At 43.3% G+C, this 23,246-nt stretch overlaps 1 protein-coding gene across 3 annotated transcripts in view; it reads left to right on the plus strand.

Moving 5' to 3' along the window:
* Nucleotides 1-23,246, plus strand: part of LOC126215365 (uridine phosphorylase 1) — a 415,530-nt gene that overhangs the window by 315,817 nt on the left and 76,467 nt on the right. The gene's annotated exons all lie outside the window — the stretch shown is intronic.

Genomic DNA, 23,246 nt, shown 5'->3' on the forward strand with positions numbered 1-23,246 from the left:
GAGGCAGGATTCGAACCTGAGACTGTAGCGCTCGCGCGGTTCCAGATTGTAGCGCCTAGAACCGCTCGGCCACAGCGGTCGTCTCCGAGTGTTATCGAATGTAATGCATATCTAGCTTATTAAGGTATTCCTCCATAAATAACTGCTTAGTGTAACCCGTTTCTAATCGAGAAGTTGTTGTAGCAACAGTTATTTTTATTTACAGTCCAAGCTTCTTAAGAAATTGGAATTTTAACTGCTAATAACTTAATATTTCTGATAAGAATAAAAAATGCTCCTATCGTAGCACGAAAAAGGCGAATATTTTAGTTAGAGATGCAAAAGAAGATAACTAGTTTTTCGACTTAACCTGGCAGCTTCAAAGACTTTTAAATGGAAACATCCAGACATATTCGCGCATTTTTACTTGTTAGGAATAGTATCCATGTCACGTAATGTAACGCATAGTGTCAAGTAAAGCAACACGATACACGATATCATGTCGTATAGCTTGTCACACACGCCCTCATGTCATCGAAAACGGCACTTGTTAAGTTGTGCAGTGTGACACAGCTTGTCATTACTGTTTAGGATGCACGCATCCTCACTCTCGGATACTTCCTCTTGTAAATGCATTCCACTGTGGAGAAGCATATAAATTTGTGTATTTGCCCGTGCTCCCCTCACCGTATATGTAACCCGTATATGTAACGGGCCGTGGGTCTAAGAGGGCTCACTCCGCTGGCGAAGTAAGGTTAACTTGTAAAAAAGCGCGAATATGTCAAGATGTTTTAAATGTCTTTGAAGCTGCTAGTTCTCTTCTACATCCCCACTCTGCCAAGGACGTACTACCCTTTTTGTGACGCGATAGGAGCATTTCTCATTCTACTTCCTTGCTTTTACTCAGCCATAATGTTATATTAGACCAGCACAGCTCGGCAACCGATTAAGATTTTTGTAGACTTGGCCGTCGAATGATCCGGTGTAGTTTTGTTATTGTCTCTCGTACCATGTTTCTTATATCGTGGCGACGGATAAAACTCTCATTAAACAACAGGAGGACAATTAATCACATGTATTTATCTATCTCCTTAAAAAAATTCAATCGATTCCCACACGTTTGAAACATGTAAGTGGCGCGTAAGCAACTAAAAAACGTATTTTGTACATCAGATCCGAATAGAGCTAGATTTTTGAAAGCGAGTTTTCAGTTTTATCGTAAGAATGCATTTTTGATTTACTCATTTTAAATCGTTTCCGCGCATTCAGTTCAAAAAATATGTTCAAATGTGTGTGAAATCCGATGGGACTTAACTGCTAAGGTCAACAGTCCCTAAGCTTACACACTACTTAACCTAAATTATCCTATGGACAAACACACACACCCATGCCCGAGGGGGTCTCGAACCTCCGCCGGGACCAGCCGCAAAGTCCATGACTGCAGCGCCTTAGACCCATTCACTTCATGTAAGAACGAATTTTGCATGCTAGATTTAGCTCGACTTTAAACCATCGTATCTTGGCAGTGGATGAAGGTTTTCGGATTAAGAAATTTCATTTTGACTATCCATTTATCTACCTTCGTGCAAAGTTTGAACCGATTCGTACAAGTTTAAAGTACCGAAGTGGGCGCTCCAAAAAATTCCAGGAAACCTTTTTTTCATATAGACTCCGAACGGTGGTGCACTTGCAAATGGTGCCATTGTCTGAGCATTAATCTCAGCCCTGTTACAATCTTTTGCAAATCAAATCAATCGATTCGCATAATTTGCCTGCGCATCATCTCCGGTTCAGTTTCAAATCCTGCTTAATATACCGTCACATAGATGGAGGACGTCGTTATCAGGAGAAAGAAAACTGGCGTTCTACGGATCGGAGCGTGGAATGTCAGATCACTTAATCGGGCAGGTAGGTTAGAAAATTTGAAAAGGGAAATGGATAGGTTAAAGTTAGATATAGTGGGAATTAGTGAAGTTCGGTGGCAGGAGGAACAAGACTTTTGGTCAGGTGATTACAGGGTTATAAATACAAAATCAAATAGGGGTAATGCAGGAGTAGGTTTAATAATGAATAAAAAATAGGAGTGCGGGTTAGCTACTACAAACAGCATAGTGAACGCATTATTGTGGCCAAGATAGACACAAAGCCCATGCCTACTACAGTAGTACAAGTTTATATGCCAACTAGCTCTGCAGATGATGAAGAAATAGATGAAATGTATGACGAGATAAAAGAAATTATTCAGGTAGTGAAGGGAGACGAAAATTTAATAGTCATGGGTGACTGGAATTCGTCAGTAGGAAAAGGGAGAGAAGGAAACATAGTAGGTGAATATGGATTGGGGGGAAGGAATGAAAGAGGAAGCCGCCTTGTAGAATTTTGCACAGAGCATAACTTAATCATAGCTAACACTTGGTTCAAGAATCATGAAAGGAGGCTGTATACATGGAAGAAGCCTGGAGATACTGACAGGTTTCAGATAGATTATATAATGGTAAGACAGAGATTTAGGAACCAGGTTTTAAATTGTAAGACATTTCCTGGGGCAGATGTGGATTCTGACCACAATCTATTGGTTATGAACTGCAGATTGAAACTGAAGAAACTGCAAAAAGGTGGGAATTTAAGGAGATGGGACCTGGATAAACTGAAAGAACCAGAGGTTGTAGAGAGTTTCAGGGAGAGCATAAGGGAACAATTGACAGGAATGGGGGAAATAAATACAGTAGAAGAAGAATGGGTAGCTTTGAGGGATGAAGTGGTGAAGGCAGCAGACGATCAAGTAGGTAAAAAGACGAGGGCTAATAGAAATCCTTGGGTAACAGAAGAAATATTGAATTTAATTGATGAAAGAAGAAAATATAAAAATGCAGTAAATGAAGCAGGCAAAAAGGAATACAAACGTCTCAAAAATGAAATCGACAGGAAGTGCAAAATGGCTAAGCAGGGATGGCTAGAGGACAAATGTAAGGATGTAGAGGCTTGTCTCACTAGGGGTAAGATAGATACTGCCTACAGGAAAATTAAAGAGACCTTTGGAGAGAAGAGAACCACATGTATGAATATCAAGAGCTCAGATGGAAACCCAGTTCTAAGCAAAGAAGGGAAGGCAGAATGGTGGAAGGAGTATATAGAGGGTTTATACAAGGGAGATGTACTTGAGGACAATATTATGGAAATGGAAGAGGATGTAGATGAAGACGAAATGGGAGATAAGATACTGCGTGAAGAGTTTGACAGAGCACTGAAAGACCTGAGTCGAAACAAGGCCCCGGGAGTAGACAACATTCCACTAGAACTACTGATGGCCTCGGGAGAGCCAGTCATGACATAACTCTACCATCTGGTGAGCAAGATGTATGAGACAGGCGAAATACCCTCAGACTTCAAGAAGAATATAATAATTCCAATCCCAAAGAAAGCAGGTGTTGACAGATGTGAAAATTACCGAACTATCAGTTTAATAAGTCACAGCTGCAAAATACTAACGCGAATTCTTTACAGACGAATGGAAAAACTGGTAGAAGCCGACCTCGGAGAAGATCAGTTTGGATTCCGTAGAAATGTTGGAACACGTGAGGCAATACTGACCTTACGACTTATCTTGGAAGAAAGATTAAGAAAAGGCAAACCTACGTTTCTGGCATTTGTAGACTTAGAGAAAGCTTTTGACAATGTTGACTGGAATACTCTCTTTCAAATTCTGAAGGTGGCAGGGGTAAAATACAGGGAGCGAAAGGCTATTTACAATTTGTACAGAAACCAGATGGCAGTTATAAGAGTCGAGGGGCATGAAAGGGAAGCAGTGGTTGGGAAAGGAGTGAGACAGGGTTGTAGCCTCTCCCCGATGTTATTCAATCTGTATATTGAGCAAGCAGTAAAGGAAACAAAAGAAAAATTCGGAGTAGGTATTAAAATTCATGGAGAAGAAGTAAAAACTTTGAGGTTCGCCGATGACATTGTAATTCTGTCAGAGACAGCAAAGGACTTGGAAGAGCAGTTGAACGGAATGGACAGTGTCTTGAAAGGAGGATATAAGATGAACATCAACAAAAGCAAAACGAGGATAATGGATTGTAGTCAAATTAAGTCGGGTGATGCTGAGGGAATTAGATTAGGAAATGAGATACTTAAAGTAGTAAAGGAGTTTTGCTATTTAGGGAGTAAAATAACCGATGATGGTCGAAGTAGAGAGGACATAAAATGTAGACTGGCAATGGCAAGGAAAGCGTTTCTGAAGAAGAGAAATTTGTTAACATCGAGTATAGATTTAGGTGTCAGGAAGTCGTTTCTGAAAGTATTTGTATGGAGTGTAGCCATGTATGGAAGTGAGACATGGACGATAACTAGTTTGGACAAGAAGAGAATAGAAGCTTTCGAAATGTGGTGCTACAGAAGAATGCTGAAGATAAGGTGGGTAGATCACGTAACTAATGAGGAGGTATTGAATAGGATTGGGGAGAAGAGAAGTTTGTGGCACAACTTGACTAGAAGAAGGGATCGGTTGGTAGGACATGTTTTGAGGCATCAAGGGATCACAAATTTGGCATTGGAGGGCAGCATGGAGGGTAAAAATCGTAGAGGGAGACCAAGAGATCAATACACTAAGCAGATTCAGAAGGATGTACGTTGCAGTAGGTACTAGGAGATGAAGAAGCTTGCACAGGATAGAGTAGCATGGAGAGCTGCATCAAACCAGTCTCAGGACTGAAGACCACAACAACAACAGATGTTCGAATGCTCATACAGATGGCGGCTGGTCCGACTACACAAAAAACTTGTTATCCCATGTTCCTAGATCAAATTGGAACAGAACACCAAGATACCCCCCCCCCCCCACCAATGCGATTCTGCAGGCGGCCTTTTCTGCCTGTAACGGTAATATAACATCATTTTTCATTAATTGTTGTATGAAGATAAATTACTAGCCTGGATACCCGAGAGTGTTAAAGGGCACCCTTTCGGGGCACAGAAAGGCGAGCTACATCGAATACGGCTCGCGGACCAACGGCGAGTGCTTGGGAGCCGACTTGCCTGGCTGTGGCTTTTAGGTGGTTTCCCCACATGCAGCTAGTTGAATACCGGGCTGGGTTCCCACGTTCTACCTCAGATACACACTATGGCAGGTAAACACTTGGGGAGCGTTAACACGCTTGAGCATGAGATTCACACTAGACGCAGACAGGTGGATTACGCAGGGGAGGGGGAGGGGGGGGGGGAAGGAGATGGTGTATCCGGCCACCAAATGCCACTGTAACTGCCAATACCGACGGAACAATGGTTCTGGTGTTTACCATCTGGAAATGCTATCGTAAGATCAAAATCAGTTGCAGAAAGATTTAGAAAAGGTTTCTGCGTGGTACAAAACCCAGTTGAGTGTAAATAATGAAAAGTGGGAGGCCATCCAGATGAGGAATCTGTTAAATCACACAAATTTAAACGCAGTAAATTCGACTAAATATCTAGGAATTACAATTATGAACAACTTAAATTGGAAATAACAGACAGAAAATATTGTGAGGAGCACAAACCAAAGACTGCATTTTATTGACAGAACACTTAGAAGATGCAACAGACCTACTTAAGAGACCTTCTTCTGCAGTACTGCTGCGCGGTATGCGATCCTTAGCAGATGGGACTGACGGACGTCGTTTTCTGTCATCGCGAAACAGGGGAGAGAGTGTCATGCGAAGGTCCAGAGATGTGTTCCCAGAACTGCCAGGGATTTTTCCCTGATGAGAAGACCGGAACACGATGCACTCAGCCTCATGATGCCGACTGAGGAGCCACTTGATTGAGATTAGCTGTCCCAGGTCTCGAAAACAAACAACAGCCAGGAGAAGTGTGTAATGGCCCGAAGCCACTTGGCAAAAAGTGGTTCAAATGGCTCTAAGCAAAATGGGACTTAACATGTGAGGTCATCAGTCGCCTAGACTTAGAACTGCTTAAACCGAACTAACCTAAGGACATCACACACATCTATGCCTGAGGCAGGATTCGAACCTACGACCGCAGCAGCAGCGCGCTTCCAGACTGAAGCGCCTAGAACCGCTCGGTCACAGAGGCCGGCTGCAAAAAGTGGGCCCGCCCGCATATTGACAAGGCTGTTTTAAGTACTGTGGGAAACCCTTACACATTCTTCACACACTCCTGATCTCTCACGATGCGATTTCCTTATTGGTGGAGTCATTAAAAGACATTCGTGGCCGTCGATTTTCTTGGGATGAAGAGATTTTTCCAATAAGGCACTGGCTATCTTGTCTTACAGAGGGATAAATGTGTTAAATATGGCGCTTACTTTTTAAAATAATTAACAGCCTACTTACGTTTGATTTGATTGCCGTCTTATACATTTTTAAGGAAAAAAAAACACCGCGAAGGAATTATCCGAATGTGACGGAAATGGATAGATGCGATGTACATTACAGACAAATAAATGATTAGTTTGAGAAAAATTGGATGACTTATTTAAGAGAAAAAGCTTCCCAAATTGAGTGTTGATGCACCTCTGGCCCTTAGGTAAGCAGTTATTCGCATTGGCAAAAACTATCAGTGAGTTGTTGGATTCCCTCGTAAGGGACATCGTGCCAAATTCTGTCCAATTAGCGCGTTCGATCGTCAAAATCGCGAGTTGGTTGTGGACGGCCCTGCCCATAATGCTCCAAACATTCTCAGTTGGTGAGAGATGTGACAACCTTGTTGGCCCACATACAGTTTGACCAGCACGAAGGCAAGCAGTGGAAACCGTCGCTGTGTGCGGACGGGCATTATCTTGCTGAAATGTAAGCCCAGAATGGCTTGCCCGGAAGGGCAACAAAACAGGGCCGAGAACGTCGTTGAGATTCCCCTCTGCTGTAACGGGGCCGTGGGTGGCAACCAAAGGGATCGGCGGGTCGGCGGTGCTCATTTCGGAGCAACACTCATTCTACTCCAACCGATGAAGTTCCTGGTCGAAGAGGAGACGCCCTGGGCAGCGGTGGGGTACCAACCTGACTGTCGCCCGCCATACGGCCCAACAGCCAGAAGTGATGATACGGGGTTGGCACTTCTTTTCGGAGGACTGCTGCTTTCGTTGTCATTCGCGGCAGCCTGACAGCACTGCGGTATGTGGGCGACATTCTGCGGCCCGTTCTGCTGCCCTTCATGGTAAGCCATACTGGACTTATATTTCAGCAAGATAATGCCCACCCGCACACTGCTTGTCTTCGCGCTTGCCGAACTACCCAGAACAGCAAGATCGCCGGATCTCTCCCCAACTGAGAACGTTTGAAGCGTAATGGCCACTGCTCTCCAACCAGAGAGGGATTTTGACAATCTGTCGGGCCAGTTGGACAGAATTTGGCACGATATCCCTCGGAAGGACATCAATGCCAAACCGAACAGCTGCTTGTGAAGCACTTTCTCTAGAATAAATCATCCAGTTTTGTTTTTTTTTTTTTTAAATTGTAATCGTTTGTCTATACATGTGCATCATATCCTCAGATTTCCGATCCACTCATTCGTTCCCACGAATTCATTATTTTCTTTTCTTTTTTTTTCTTGGAGTGTATGGTTCTTGTGAATCAGCAACGGAAACTAGTATTACACTACTGGTCATTAAAATTGCTACATCACGAAGATGACGTGCTACAGACGCGACATTTAACTGTAGGAGGAAGATGCTATGATACGCAAATGATTACCTTTTCAGAGCATTCACAAGGTTGGCGCCGGTGGCAACACCTACAACGTGCTGACATCAGGAAAGTTCCCAACCAATTTCTCATACACAAACAGCCGTTTACCGGCGTTGCCTGGTGAAACGTTGTTGTTATGCCTCGTGTAAGGACTTTGATGAAGGTCGGATTGTAGCTTATCGCGATTGAGAGTTATCGTATCGTGACATCGCTCGCATTGGTGGAGATCCAATGACTGTTAGCAGAATATGGAATCGGTGGGTTAAGGAGGGTAATACGGAACGCCGTGCTGGAACCCAACGGCCTCGTATCACTAGCAGTCAAGAGGACAGGCATCTTATCCGCACGGCTGTAGCGGATCGTGCAGCCACGTCTCGATCCCTGAGTCAACAGATGGGGACGTTTGCAACACAACAACCATCTGCACGTACAGTTCGACGACGTTTGCAGCAGCAGGGACTATCAGCTCGGCGACCACAGCTGCGGTTACCTTGACGCTGCATCACAGGCAGGAGCGCCTGCGATGGTGTACTCAACGACGAACCTTGGTGCACGAATAGCAAAACGTCTTTTTTTCTGATGAATCCAGGTTGTGTTTACAGCATCGTGATGGTCGCATCCGTGTTTGGCGACATCGCAGTGAACGCACATTGGAAGCGTGTATTCGTCATCGCCATACTGGCGTATCACCCGGCGTGATGGTATGGGGTGCCATTGGTTACACATCTCGGTCACCTCTTGTTCGCATTGACGGCACTGTGAACAGTGGACGTTACATTTCAGATGTGTTACGACCCGTGGCTCTCCCCATCATTCGATCCCTGCGAAACCCTACATTTCAGCGGGATAATGCACGACCGCATGTAGCAGGTCCTGCACGGGCCTTTCTGGATACAGAAAATGTTCAACTGCTGCCCTGGCCAGCGCATTCTCCAGATCTCTCACCAATTGAAAACGTCTGGTCAATGGTGGCCGAGCAACTGGCTCGTCACAATACGCCAGTCACTGCTCTTGATGAACTGTGGTATCGTGTTGAAGCTGCATGGGCAGCTGTACCTGTACACGCCATCCAAGCTCTGTTTCACTCAATGCCCAGGCGTATCAAGACCGTTATTACGGCCAGAGATGGTTGTTCTGGGTACTTATTTCTCAGGATCTATGCACCCAAATTGCTTGAAAATGTAATCACATGTCAGTTCTAGTATAATATATTTGTCCAATGAATACTCGTTTATCATCTGCATTTCTTCTTGGTGTAGCAATTTTAATGACCAGTAGTGTAATTGACATACACAAATAACTCCATTACTTAAAGTTACCGTAACGTAGACAGTTTGCATGTTCAGTTTTTCTGGACACTCTACTGCAGCAGTTTAACTGGTCGAAAGCTCCTGTGTAAAATCATATGTACATTGCACACCACAGGCTACCCAAAGCAAACTTTCGTACGGATTATCTCTTAAGTTAATGAAAAGCGTGCCCAGATAGGGGCGTGGGAAGTCATCGCCCCTCTCCTCCGAAAACGGAATGTCATACTCTCGCACCAAATCCTTATTCTGCTCCACCATACAACGGACGAATCAATTCAGTATAGACAAGTGTAAATTAATAAGAGAGAAGTAACTATCATAAGCTGCTATTTACAATAATTCAGTTAGTAATAGACAATCATTAGCAATCTCTAATTTTTCCCTTGTGAGCTGGAGAATAATTACGGATCACGGGAACTAAATTGTACGTCATGAAGCTACTACACCTTCAGCTACTCCTAGACATACGTGCTCGTTTAAAGTCTCTTGAGTACATAGCCTCAATCGGAATAACATATTCAGTCCCCAATTTGCCTCAGCACGTAGTTCGCATGAAGCGATATTCGAAATTGAGAGAAAGAACATCATCTGCAATTATCTTACGAACAACTTTCATGGTTATGGAGCAAGAGCCGGAAGTTAAACGTGCACCGAGAGTAAACAAACAAAAACCCAAAACAGTAGCTGCTACAAGGGAGTAAAACTGTACATTAAAGTGGCCAGAGAGATTAGAGACAGCTAAAATCCAAAAGTTTAAATAAGACATTACGAAGTCAACGATTCTTTAGGTAACAGTGTAGAGAATGGTATTTCGTAATTAACGAGTGTTATTCTACAGTAAATTGTCATAATTTAATGAATGTTACTATAAAATCATATTCCCAGGCTCTCTGGTGGACAGATCTAATGTCCTTCAGTTCTTTGAGCTTAACGTCTCATTCGGTGGGGATGAGGTGGTGACTCAGTATTTTTCTCAGATGCGCCGAAGAATTCAATAGAATAATACAATAACGGGAGTATCGTCAGCGTCCTGATGCAGGAAAATGGAAAATTTGTATGTGGGTGGGTGGGTGGGTGGTTGGGGGGGGGGGGGGGGGGAGCGGGCAGTGACCAATGATAATGATGTGATGTACAAATGAATATTGTGAAAGTGTTTTTTTAGATTGTATAAAACGCTGGGCACAACATTTCAGAATTAACAACACAAGTTGTTAATCTAGATCTACACAAAATTAAAAATTTCTTTTTTCAACTAAGACGACATGGCCGATATAATCTTGTAAATGATGGACGAATAAACAACTAACCAGTTAACATTGTTATTTTGAAACTACCTTCGGATCAAATTGGTCCTGCAAATGAAAGTCAAATTACGGCTAGAAGCAGTGCCGATAACAAAGAAGAACTTTTTAACCTTTTCTGATATATCTGTACTACTAAACTTCGCACACTGCAATGAAAACTTATACGGAAAGCCATTTCGTTCCTCGACCGTTACTGCACGAAAGGAAAACTGAAGCAGATGTCTGCATGTGCCCCACCTGTGAAAGCTGGTGAAACTCACAATGTCACAATAGTGATTCTCATTAACGGGACACAGGCCGGGCTGTTCGAGATTACCTCCTAAATACGAGCAGTCACCACTGATCGCTGATGCAATGCGGGGCGGGCCGGGCGAGCTCGGTGCTACGCTTACAGGCAAGCTGACGTTTCCCGCAATGCTGACATTTCCCGGTAAGTGCGTAACGTAGGGGAACTTTTCCTCGAGGGGGTATGCCCGTTTGTCACGCTGTCTTGCACCAACATATGACACATGATTTGAGTAGGCTGCTCATTATTACACGAAACGGCGCGCCCTGTTGAACACCAGTACCGAATCCGGAAACGTGACATGCCGTAATTAAACCTTGGATAGTCATACTCGACTAACAACGTATCAAATACTTGAATATGAAAACTTTCACAAGCTTATCGTAGTTTTTAAGCTGTACTACAACACTCACGACTGCAGATTACCTTGACACTTATTTGTTTTACCTACTCCGCTAAGTTTCATTAAGTATTCGGTTGAATTTATTTGGCAGCAACAATTACACAGTGGCGACACAGTCAAGAGACCATTCACACTAATCAACAGGCCGCGAAAGCCCTACAAATACCACATGCAAGCAAGAACTAAGATCAATGCTGTTCTTCCTGGTTTTCAACCGAGTTGTTTTCTTCCTTTCATTCATAAAACGAAGTAACAATGCGGCTACACACACAGTCTCGCCATTAATGAATCACGCCGGAAAAAAAAACAGAGATGACAAGAAAGCGAGAGTTACGGATGTATTCGAGAAAATGGAAATCTACAGGGTGATCAGAAAGAGTCTGAGAAGTTCGTAAGGGCGTTTCCTGGGCTTTGTACTGAGAAAAAATTGTTAAGAAAAAAAATTGTTAAGAAAAAATTGTTAAGAAAAAAAATTGTTAAGAAAAAAATTGTTAACAAAAAAAATTCGATGCGTTGCGCAGTTTGCAAGTTAATTAGAATTGAAGTTAGCGCGCAAATTCTAGCACATGCGCGCGCTAAAATGAGGTAATGCACCAACATCTTTGGGTCCGTTAGTTACCACTTGTTGAAATGCTCATTAGTAGTTCCTCGGAAGTGATAAATTTAAGCCGGCCGAAGTGGCCGTGCGGTTCTGGGCGCTGCAGTCTGGAACCGCGAGGCCGCTACGGTCGCAGGTTCGAATCCTGCCTCGGGCATGGATGTGTGTGATGTCCTTAGGTTAGTTAGGTTTAACTAGTTATGAGTTCTAGGGGACTAATCACTTCAGAAGTTGAGTCCCATAGTGCTCAGAGCCATTTGAACCATTTGATAAATTTAAGCTAGGTGAGCAAAAGGAGGGGAAAAACGACAAGTGGTAGAGAACTTCAAGTACCTGGGAAGCATGATTGAAAGTAAGGGGGCAAACGAAGTGGAAATAAATGAAAGGTGCAGAAAAGCAGGGCAGTTCTACAAATGCATTAGGGAGCTTATATGGAGCAAGGAGGTGCCACAGAAATCCAAGGGAATTATATACCGAACCTACTTTGTCCCCATATTGACATACGGAAGTGAGACATGGGTAATGCACAAAAGCGACAAAAGTAGAATACAGGCTAGTGAAATGAAGTTCCAGAGGAGCAGGTTGAGTGTAACAAGACGAGACAGATTGCGAAATGTGTATGTGAGGGAAAGACTAAAGGAGGAACCAGTACAGGACAGGATAGAAAAATCAAGACTGCAGTGGTACGGACACATGAAGAGAATGGATGAGGGAAGAATTCCAAAGAGGATGTTTGATCTGCAACTGGAGGGGAAGAGGCCCAGAGGAAAACCAAGAGATAGATGGGTGAAGGGAGTAAGGAATGTGTGACGAGAAGAGGGGAGAACTGGACGAAGGTGGAAGAGGGGGAATGGTGGAAAGACAGAACACGATGGAGAGGCTTGTGTTCCCGACAGACCCAGCCAGTGGCTGGAAACTGTCCAAGATGATGATGATGATGATGAGCAAAAGGTCCGTTTATTCGGTTTGAGGAAACCAAACGAAAAACACGTTTGGCAACACCGTCTCTGGCAGGTACCTTGAAACTGCGCGCGTGACGACCTGATTCGCAAATTTCAATGCTCATTGACTCTGAAATGGCGCATCGTATGGAATTGTTTTTAACAATTATTTCTTAGCACAAGCTACCATGGAACACCCTTACAAGCTTCTCAGACAGTTTTTGGCCACCTTGCATACGCATGCTGGACGAGAACAGGACAATATGTTGAATGCACAGACGGATGTACATAGCACAAGCTTTCCGCCGAGTACTTAATGAAGGGGAGTACTATAAGTCTAACGAATACGTGTCCCGGTACTTTGCACTCACGTGTGTGGTGTTATACTACAGCTTCTAGCTTCAATAAGCATGTTGAAGTTTTTAATTTTCTGTGTTTCGAAAATTTTCCAACTTTTTACTTAAATTTCAAAGAATGACTCACCATATGAAACGACGTAAGCTTGAACATATTTGTTTGCATAATGTGAAAGACACAAATGGTAATAATGGTAAACTCGTCGACAGAAGACACATAATAATTAGGCACTTCATAGATACGTTTTATCAGCTGGGCATTGGTGACAGTTGTCAGTAGATCTTTGAAATGCTGATGAATTGTAGACTGGACAGTGCCAAATCAGCCCGTGGACAGCCAAATTCTGTCCAGTATACAGTGTCCATTCACGTTAATGTGACCACGCATGAGGAGCTTGAATAGCCCGCGTTTTGCAGACCTCTTCGAGACGTACGGTAAGAGAGTCGGTGAGGTTCTGGAAGGTATCGGCAGGGTTCTGGAGCCACGCCGACTCCAGTGCCGTGGCCAGATGCGCTAGGTTTCTCGGTTGAGGATCCTTGGTGCGTACAGCCCGATAGAGGAGGTCCACAGATTCTCGATTGGGTGTAAGAGGGGGGGGGGGGTAGGACGTCAAAAGAGCCGACGTGCAGGTGAGGGCCACTACAGGACATTTTGATTTGTCAGCATGACCAGGAAGGATTCAGGATTAACACTCATAGCAGCGAAAGTTCAAAAACATAACACATTAAATTTTTTTTTTACATGTGAAGTTTTATCATTTTTCCACTTACTGTTGGCTGCATTTGTTGCCATAGGTACACTTTTCTTCATAAGTAAGAGAGATTTTGCGATGAATTTTGCACGGCATACGAAACACTTACAGGCGTATGAAACTCCAGAATTTATTTAATTTATAAAAAATAAATGAGCTGTTACATTTTAAACTTCGTGCTTAGAAAAAAACTCGAATTTTATAGTTAATTATCCCAATTTTTACCACAATTTTAATAGATTTGGTAAACTGTGGTTTTGCATTAAGGAGTTTGTGTTTAGTAAGCAGTCCAAAATTCATCAAAGAACCTCTTACTTATGAAGAGAAGTGTACTGGTAGCAACAAATGCAGCCAATAGTAAGTGGAAAAAGGATGAAATTTCAGATGTAAAAAAAAAAAGTTGCTATGTTTTTGAACTTCCACTTTTACGAGTGTGAATCATTAATCCTTCCTGGTCATGCTGACACAGTTTTTGGAATTTATTTACAAAAGTATAGACAGTGGAAATTAAAATGTCCTGTGGTGCCTCTTCTGCTCCAAATCATCTCATTTGGCGTCCTACTCCCCATAAATCCTGGGAGTTTGGTGGTCAGAGGAGTATAGTAAACTCACCCAGCTGCTCGTAGAATCACGCACATACACTGCGAGTTGTGGGACACTGCATTATTGTGCTGTAGATGTGATCATGCTGAGCAAAAACAAACTGCATTTAAGGATGGACATAGTCCCCCTAAGGATAAATGTATAGTTGTGGTGATCCATTGTGCTTTGTAAAATGACAAAATCACCCAGGGAATGCCACGACAACATTCTCCAGACCGTAAGGCTCCCTCCTGCAGCCTGGACCCTTCCGACGATTGTTGCTTTCAGACTTTTCATCTTTGATGGATCATAAAACGTGGCTCATCCGAAAAGGCCACCTGTCGCATTCAGTAGACGTCGAGTTGCAGTACTGGCGTGCAAATCCCAGCCTTCATCGCCGATGATCAGCAGTCAGCACGAGTGCGTGAACCAGGTGCCTGCTGCAGAGGCTCGTAAGCAGCAACTTTAGCTGAATGGTCGTCGAGGAGACACTGTTGCTAGCAGCTTGGATTAATCTGGGTCGTCATCTGCTCAACAGCTGCACGTCTGTTCCTCTGTACACACCTCCACGGACATCATTCATCCTTGTCATCTACAATTCGTGGTGCACCACAGTTGCCTCTGTGCCAGTTTTGGATAGCGCCATTTTGCCATGCATGGTATACTCGAACTGCGGCGGCATGCAAACAGTTTAGAAACTTAGAAAATCAAGGAGTGTGACATTTTGGACATGAGATAAATCGCCCCATTGTGAAAACCAATGAGCATGCCATTTTGGCCGCGGTGGTCTCGCGGTTCTAGGCGCGCAGTCCGGAACCGTGCGACTGCTACGGTCGCAGGTTCGAATCCTGCCTCGGGCATGGATGTGTGTGATGTCCTTAGGTTAGTTAGGTTTAAGTAGTTCTAAGTTCTAGGGGACTGATGACCACAGCAGTTGAGTCCCATAGTGCTCAGAGCCATTTGAGCCATGCCATTTTGGACATCAAATAAATCGCCCCATTGTGGAAACGAATGTACATGCTGTTTTGGCCATCAGGTAAATCGCTCCGTTGTAAAAACCAATGAGTGTGCCGTTTCGACATCAGATAAATCGCCACGGTGTGAAAACCAATGAGTGTGCCATATCAGACATCAGATAAATCGCCCTATTGTGAAAACCAATGAGCGTGCCATTTCAGACATCAGATAAATCGCCCCGTTGTGAGAAGCAAGGAGCATGTAATTTTGGACATCACATAAATCGCCCTGTTGTGAAAAAGAATGTACGTGCTGTTTGGGACATCAGATAAATTGCTCCGTTCTAAAAACCAATGAGTGTGCCATTTCGGACATCAGATAAATCTCCCAATGTTGCCTTATGACAACGACTGCACTTTTTTTCCGCATCCTCCGACGCGCTTTGTAATGTACACCGTACGGTGCTAGTGACGACACCTGCCACCTGTGAATTGTTACTGCACGTAGATGTCGAACGTAGGCGGTGTTCACATTAATGTGACCGGCATAACTGCGTGCGCCACTGCAGCAGCTGTATCATTCAAATGGCTGACGAAGTGTTTTTCTCGTTGGATTCTTCTACTCCAGCAACTGTATACGAAAATGAGATAAGAAAGCATGACTTCGTGAGGCGGAACCGCCAGGACGTAAAGAGGTAGGGAGAACTGTGTTGTCAGTAAAGAAGCTGTAACAACAGAATATATCGAACGTGAACTAGTCACTGGATATCACCCGAGTAATAAATCCATCAAGGCGCTTCAATCTGGAACCGCGCGACCGCTACGGTCGTAGGTTCGAACCCTGCCTCGGGCATGGATGTGTGTGATGTCTTTAGTTTACTTAGGTTTAAGTAGTTCTAGGGGACTGATGACCGAAGATGTTGAGTGCCATGGTGCTCAGAGCCATTTGAACAATTTTTTTCAAACACTGAACACTCAAGTACAGAGTTGGTGGTGCTACCGTATGGGTATGTTTCCAGTGGTTAAGGTGTGATCTGATTTTTGCGCTTACGAAAACGCTAATTGCCGTCGAATATCAGAACATTTTACAGCTTTGCGTATTGCGTACAGTGGAGGAACAGTTCGGAGCCGATGATTATATCAGCATAACAACGCACGCAGACATCTGTGAGGCAATGTTTTGTAGACAATAACATTCCTAAAATGGACTGGCATGTCCAGACTCCCATCCAGAATGCAATGGACCATCTTTGGAATGAGTTAGAACATAGGCTTGCCCCCAGAAACTTCTCTGGTTTAGGGTCTGGAGGAAGAATGGGCTGCCATTCCTCCATAGACATTTAGAGACATTCTTGAAAGTGTCCCCAGCGGAGTTAAAACCGTCGTAAAGGCGAAGGATGGACACACCTCATATTAACGTCCACCAACATATGTCCAGATACTTTTGATAATAGAGTGTGTATGTACAAGTGTCATTTAACAATTAAGAGACAAACTGGTCTGGAGAAAAAAGCATTTACTTTTACAAAATAATACTTTTTCTACTTTTCAACATAATCCCCTTGAACATTTATGCACTAGTTTCATCGGGCTACAAGCTTTTTTTCCAGCTGCAAAGAAATATTTATCTTGATGTTTGAACCAATTTCCTTCCAACTTTTTCACGTCCTCGTTGTCCTGGAACCTCTTGCCACGTAATGCCCCAAAAAATGGTTCAAATGGCTCTGAGCACTATGGGACTTGACATCTGAGGTCATCAGTCCCCTAGAACTTAGAACTACTTAAACCTAACTAACATAAGGACATCACACACATCCATGCCCGAGGCAGCATTCGAACCTGCGACCGTAGCGGTCGCGCGGTTCCAGACTGAAGCGCCTAGAACCGCTCCGCCACACCGGCCGGCTGTGAGGCCTCCTTCAGTGCACCAAACAAATGGACATCACTAGGTGCTAAACCAGGACTGTGAGGGGGATGAGGCAGTACTTCCCAGCCCATTTTGTCGATCGTTTCACGAGTTAGTTGAGCAATATGAGGATGTGCGTTGTCTTGCTGGAAATCACACCCCTCCTGTGAGATCCACGGCATCTCTCTTTCGCGGCTGGTTTCACCTTGTTTAAAAGCAAAGCTGAATGATATTTGGCTGTTGATTGTACGATTCTCTTCAAGATAATCACAAAAAATGGACCTTCAGTATCCCAAAACACCGTCAATACGACTTTTCCTGCTGATGCTTGGGTTCTGAATTTTTTCTTGACAGGTTAGTTGGTGTCCTTCCACTCCATGCTTTGTCTTTTTGATTCTGGATCATAATACTGAACCCAAGTTTCATCACAAGTTAAAATTTTGTTGAGGAAGTGCTCTTCTTGTATTTCATAACGTTCCTTTAGCTCTGTGCTACCTTGCTTCCTTGTGTAGCCGCGTCAATTCCTTTGGGACCCATCTTCCACATGTTTCGCGGTACTTCAGCATGTTACAGATAATGTTATGAACTGTACCAGCACTAACTTGAACCTTATCAACAATCATTTCTACAGTCTCACAGCGATCGGCACAAATAATGTCAACAATTCGACTTTCAAGTGAGGGAATTGAAACTGCAACTGGTCGGCCAGAACGGTGTTCGTCAGTCACTGAGTCGTGACCACTTTTGAACTGCCCTACCCATTTGTAAAAATTTGCACGATTCATACAACCTTCACCATAAATTTTAGACATTCTACAGTATATATTCACTGTTTTCTCGCCTCCAGCAAGTAAAAAACGAATAACAGAACGTTGTTCAACTCTTGTGGACATTTTGAGCGGACTCGCCATCTTGAAATGCATTTTTGAGGTTATAAACAAAACAATGTTGATACATCAGCTGAGAAGGGCTCATCCCAGTGATGCCAACTTAAAGCCATAAAAATACCTGACCTGCCCTTCTAACAGTTTTTCCCCACACCTATTTGTCTGTTTAATTAACGAATGATCCTGGAAATGGCGGACGTACATTGTAGGTTTGCGGACAATAAATGACTTTGTAAAATAACGAGGATACGGTGTGTACATGTAACACCGACTGGCCCACAATAAATATATGGCATTGTATGATGTAATTAATGTGTGTCGTACGTTTGATCCAAAGTAAGCATTTGAAAATGGCTCATTGCTAAAATCATTTGATACTCTGATCATTATTTCGAAACACTGATAAGTCCAATCTAGTAATACCCGAAGACTCTGTGTGCTAATAAACGGTATCTGCTGAAGATCCATCACTCTGATAGCATTACTGATAATAAATATTTATTACACGCAACAGTTCGCAGTCCTGTAGCGGCAGAGTATTGCAACTTGGCTCAGCGAAGCGGGAAAATCGACCGAGCTGAGTAATACGCATCACATGTAATACCTATGCCAATATTGAGAACAAAATAAAAAAATTCGAAGTCATTACATTTCAGCTTGCCCCCACACAAGCGAAACACTGAGGGAAGAATCTAAAACAGAAAACAACGGCAAAATGGAAACAAGAGCCAGTAGAACTAATCAGTTCCTTGACACAAAATCCAAATCGGCATAAGACGTTTTCCAGCGGGATAATTCCGTCCGTAGAAACGACGATGAAGTAGTGTAATAGCAGCTGAGAGTGTTAAAATTCAGTTTCTGGAATTAAAAGCGCAAAAAAGTGTCAGCAAATGGTGGTGGAGCTACTTGTTCTAGCACATTCCACGGATTCCATTCAGTACAGGTTAGCCAGCACCCTACGGTACAGTCATGTTACCAAGACTTCACAGGGACAATTCGCGCAATCGCAGTTGTCTCAGACACTACGAATCGTCGTCACTTGATTTGGTCAATTTCTAAATTAAATATTTAAAATTTATCCTAATCGCCGGTTGGCATTTGAAATTTTTGTCTGACTTAGTACATACCTCGTTAGTTCTTAAATATCTTTCAAATACATAATATCATTTAAGTCCTTCAAAACAGAAACAAACATTACAATAAAATTTGAAATGTTTTACTTTTTTCACTCACGTGCTTGCCAGCGTATGTATAGGTTGAATACCTTCTTTGAAGGATTTGTTGCGGCGTTGAATTGAATTCTTTAGTCATACATGTAGGTCGTCAGTTTGGATATTCATCCTAAAATAGCTGAAAATTTATCACAATCATTTGTCAAGTCCTCAAAAATTATAAGAAGTGCGACAGCATCGTCTCTTCTCATTTTGATTGTATGAAATCTCCCATACAGAGCATTTGTATTTTGATGAAAGTGTGCAGTTACTCGTTCAGAGGAATCAATCTGGCGACCCTATTTTATGCAATTATTTCAGTTAGCCAAATAAGCACAGACGGCGTCATGACGATGGTAGGCAATAAAAAACCTCGTAACTGCCTATGAAAACTTAATTCCAGTAACCAGTAACTCCATAAGCAAAGAGACTTGCATGTGCATGGATTTCTCCAATCTGTCAATAACTATTCTACTATATTGTTGTACTTATAGCAACTTTCTGTATCACTTTTTAAGAAACCGTTCCTGTTTCACCTGCAAAATTTAATAAAACAGAGTTACGAGGTTGGAATTGCCTACCATCGGTGAGTAATTAATTAACCTCAGGAAGGGACAGACGGAGAGGTATTACCAGAAGCTGCGTCTCGTCGGACCAAAACGAATCATCTATCTCTCTTCCGTCTAACGTCGCGTATGATATGAAACACCAACAGAAATCTGCACGTTTCCTATTGTCTTCTAGTAATGAGAATACGAATTCTTGACAGACCCATCTTCAAAACACTTGAGCAGTGTCTTGTGGATACTACAACGGAGACACCAAACTAGCTTGCCATACACGCAACACACACAGTTCTTGGTACTCAGAGTGGGCAGTGAGCAGATCTGTCAACTTTATATGGCGTTATCACTTTCAGTCGACCGCTTTTGTCTACATTTGCCACATTGCCTATCTTCTGGAACTTGTTCAGCCGCATGATGCTGGTCTTTTCGGTGCATCATTACGATACTTTCTTGTGAAAACATTCTGTTTCTCAACACAACTGGCTCATATAATGGACAGGGTGATAGTGACTATTCTCTACGGCAGTGTTTTTGAAGCTGTGGGTCGCGACCCCCTGGGAGGGCCGCAAAGCCTTGCTCAGGGCGTCGCGGTCACAGGAGAAAGCAGAAACTTGTCCTTTTTTATGCTCGCTCAGAGCGAAGCGCGAAGACAATAATCACGTCCGTACTTGCTGCCGCACTGTGACAACTGATTGTTGTGACCCAAAACGCGCGGCTATGACCCCGTCCACCCCCACGCCTCTACCGCGACAAAGAATATAATTATACGAGGGTTGGAACTTTGATAGTGGCAAGTATTTATTTACAACTCGTACAAAAGAGATACGCGTTTCAAAGTTTTACTGACCTTCAGAGTAGTCACCAGCATTGTGTATAACCGGTTGCCAGCGATGTGGAAGTCGTAGGATACTCTTAGCAGTGCCAGTTGTGTTGACAGTTCGAGCGGCGCGGTCTATTGCCCGAAGAATTTGCACCAGTTCTGAAGCGAATGCCGCGAAGTGTTTCCTTCAGTTTAGAAATCGAGTTGAACTCACGAGGGCCTAAGGGGAGTGGAGAAGGTGGTATAGCACTTGGCACCCCCATCAGTCAAACAAATCAGTAACAGCTTGCACTGTACGTGCTTGAGCATTGTCCTGCAAAATGATGGTCGGGTCCTGCAGAAAGTGTCATCACTTCTGTCTCTATACTGTTCATTTGTGGGAACACAACCTACGACTGAAGGAAACGCTTCACGGCATCCGCTTCAGAACTGCTACAAATTCGTCGGGCAATAGACCGCGCCGCTCGAACTGTCAACACAACTGGCACTGCTAAGAGTATCCTACGACTACTCAGTAAAACTTTGAAACACTTATCTCTTTTGTACGAGTTGTAAATAAATAGCTGCCACTATTAAAGTTCCAACCCTCGTATCTCTGTCGGCAGAGCACTGCAACCTCTCCTCACATTACACTTTTCTCGATCAGTATAGTATCAAAAGAAAGAAAATTAAATACGTTGCCTTTGAAATCGCTGACATACTTTTGGCTCGCGTATTTAAAGAGGTTGAGAAACACTGCTCTAATGGATGAGTACCCCATTTATTCTGAGTTAACCATGGCTCATATTTGTAACTGTTTCGATGCAGCTCCCCACGCTACTCCAGCCTGTGCCTGTGCAAGTATCTTCATCTCTAGATAACTCTACCCATTTGTACCTGCTTAATGTATTCGAGCCATGGTTCTCTTTACAAGCTTTATCCCCTCACTTTTCTCCATTGCCAGTTCGACGATTCCTGGATGCCTAAAATGAAGTGTTTCTATAAGGATGAGTCATCTTGAACACCCCATACGTAAACACTCCAAGGGACTAGAATAACGGGCTGTCTTAAGGAATTGTCCCGTCGCCCATGTTGCACAATATACTGGAAGGTGTATCAAGTACTATAAATTACTTATATAAAGAGAGATCACGTTGCCTCGAGCGAAACATAAAAAATCATTAAGACAAATTCAGTCTCTCTCTCTCTCTCTCTCTCTCTCTCTCTCTCTCTCTCTCAATTCTTGACAGACAGACAAACAAAGCTATCCTATGAGGATTCCGTTTTTAAAGACTGACACACGGAGCGCGAAAAACTTCTCGGTCGCATAACGTGGTCTCTGTTATAAGACGAACGAATTCTGTGGATGAGCCTCAATGATTTTTCAGTCACAAAATTTAGATAAGTCATCCAAAGGACGTAAGGTAAAAATAGGCCTCTTTTTAAAGAATTATGTAATGCTTGCTAGTATACAACATGGAGGCAATTTAGAAGAGCTTTAAGAGGCCGTTTTATCACCTGGTTACTACCGAAGGTCAGAGCAATGCTGCGCGATACACTTACTGCAGATCGAAATATCCCAAAGGTCACGCCGCGCCGACGCCTTATCGATCGGCACTACTCGTCCAGTGAAGCGCGTCCCCCCGTGCCCCTGGCAACACAATCGAGATTACAGTAAACAAACATCTCTCATAAAACACTCAATCTGGCGATCTTTCGTAACACCGCGATCATAAATTCCCCCCTCCCTCCCCCCCCCCCAACATCGCCGTATCCTGGCCCTTTCAGCTCCTCAGCACATGAGGAACGCGTGAATTCTCCCGCCCGTCTCCAGCATCGTCCAACCAACCTATTTCAATTCTACACCAAGAAAAGTCACCACTACTCGAACCGAGGAACATCTCCAACTCGAGCCAGAAAAGTGGCAAAGTGCTAGAGAGTGTGAGAGCTACGCTGCTACAAGGATCGAGAGAACTATCCTCATTGTCATTAACTGCTAGACAGTGTTTCAGAGTAAACTTGTGAGATGCAGTGCAGGAAGGGGAATTCCACGGACAAGTTCATAGAATTATTAGCTGTTCAATTAATAACATGAAGCTACCCTGGGGACTAATGCTGACTTACGAACTCGATTAGTGAACGGCATGAACACAGATCTCTCTCTATAGTTGTTTAATCGATACCTGAAGCACGTCAAATTGTTTCTGTCTTGCACTGTCTCCCCCACACTTACTTCTGTAATGGGATGGATCCATCCCATCCTTTTACCTCCTCCTCCTCGAATGTTCGATCTTTCCCAGTTTTAACGTCATCTCCAGCGAATCATTTCTTCTCATACGTGCCCAGAGTAGGTCAGTTTTTGTTTCACTATCAGACTCCCAAACCGCAGTCTGGTTTGATTTGCTGTAATGCCGACCCAGTCGTTCCCCTGCAGTCCATGAAACTCTATAAGGAGTTAAGAGATAGCGAGCAATAAAAAATCTGGAACCACAAAATTTCGCCTGACATCCATTTCGGAGAAACAGGGATAAACTGAAACGTGTGATTAAGCGAAAACAGTTTCTTTCGGGTTAGATAAAGCCAAAGAATAGACGAGTACATGCTATTGAGTAAACAAAGCACTCATTCTCAGCAAAACGTAACAACAGCCATTCCTTCAAAACGGAAAATACTGTTGTTCACAGTCGTACAGTAATTTCCTATGCATAAAAAATTCTTTCATTTTCTAATACAT

The sequence above is a fragment of the Schistocerca nitens genome, chromosome 12, assembly GCF_023898315.1.
Source record: "Schistocerca nitens isolate TAMUIC-IGC-003100 chromosome 12, iqSchNite1.1, whole genome shotgun sequence".
Taxonomy (NCBI): Eukaryota; Metazoa; Arthropoda; class Insecta; order Orthoptera; family Acrididae; genus Schistocerca; species Schistocerca nitens.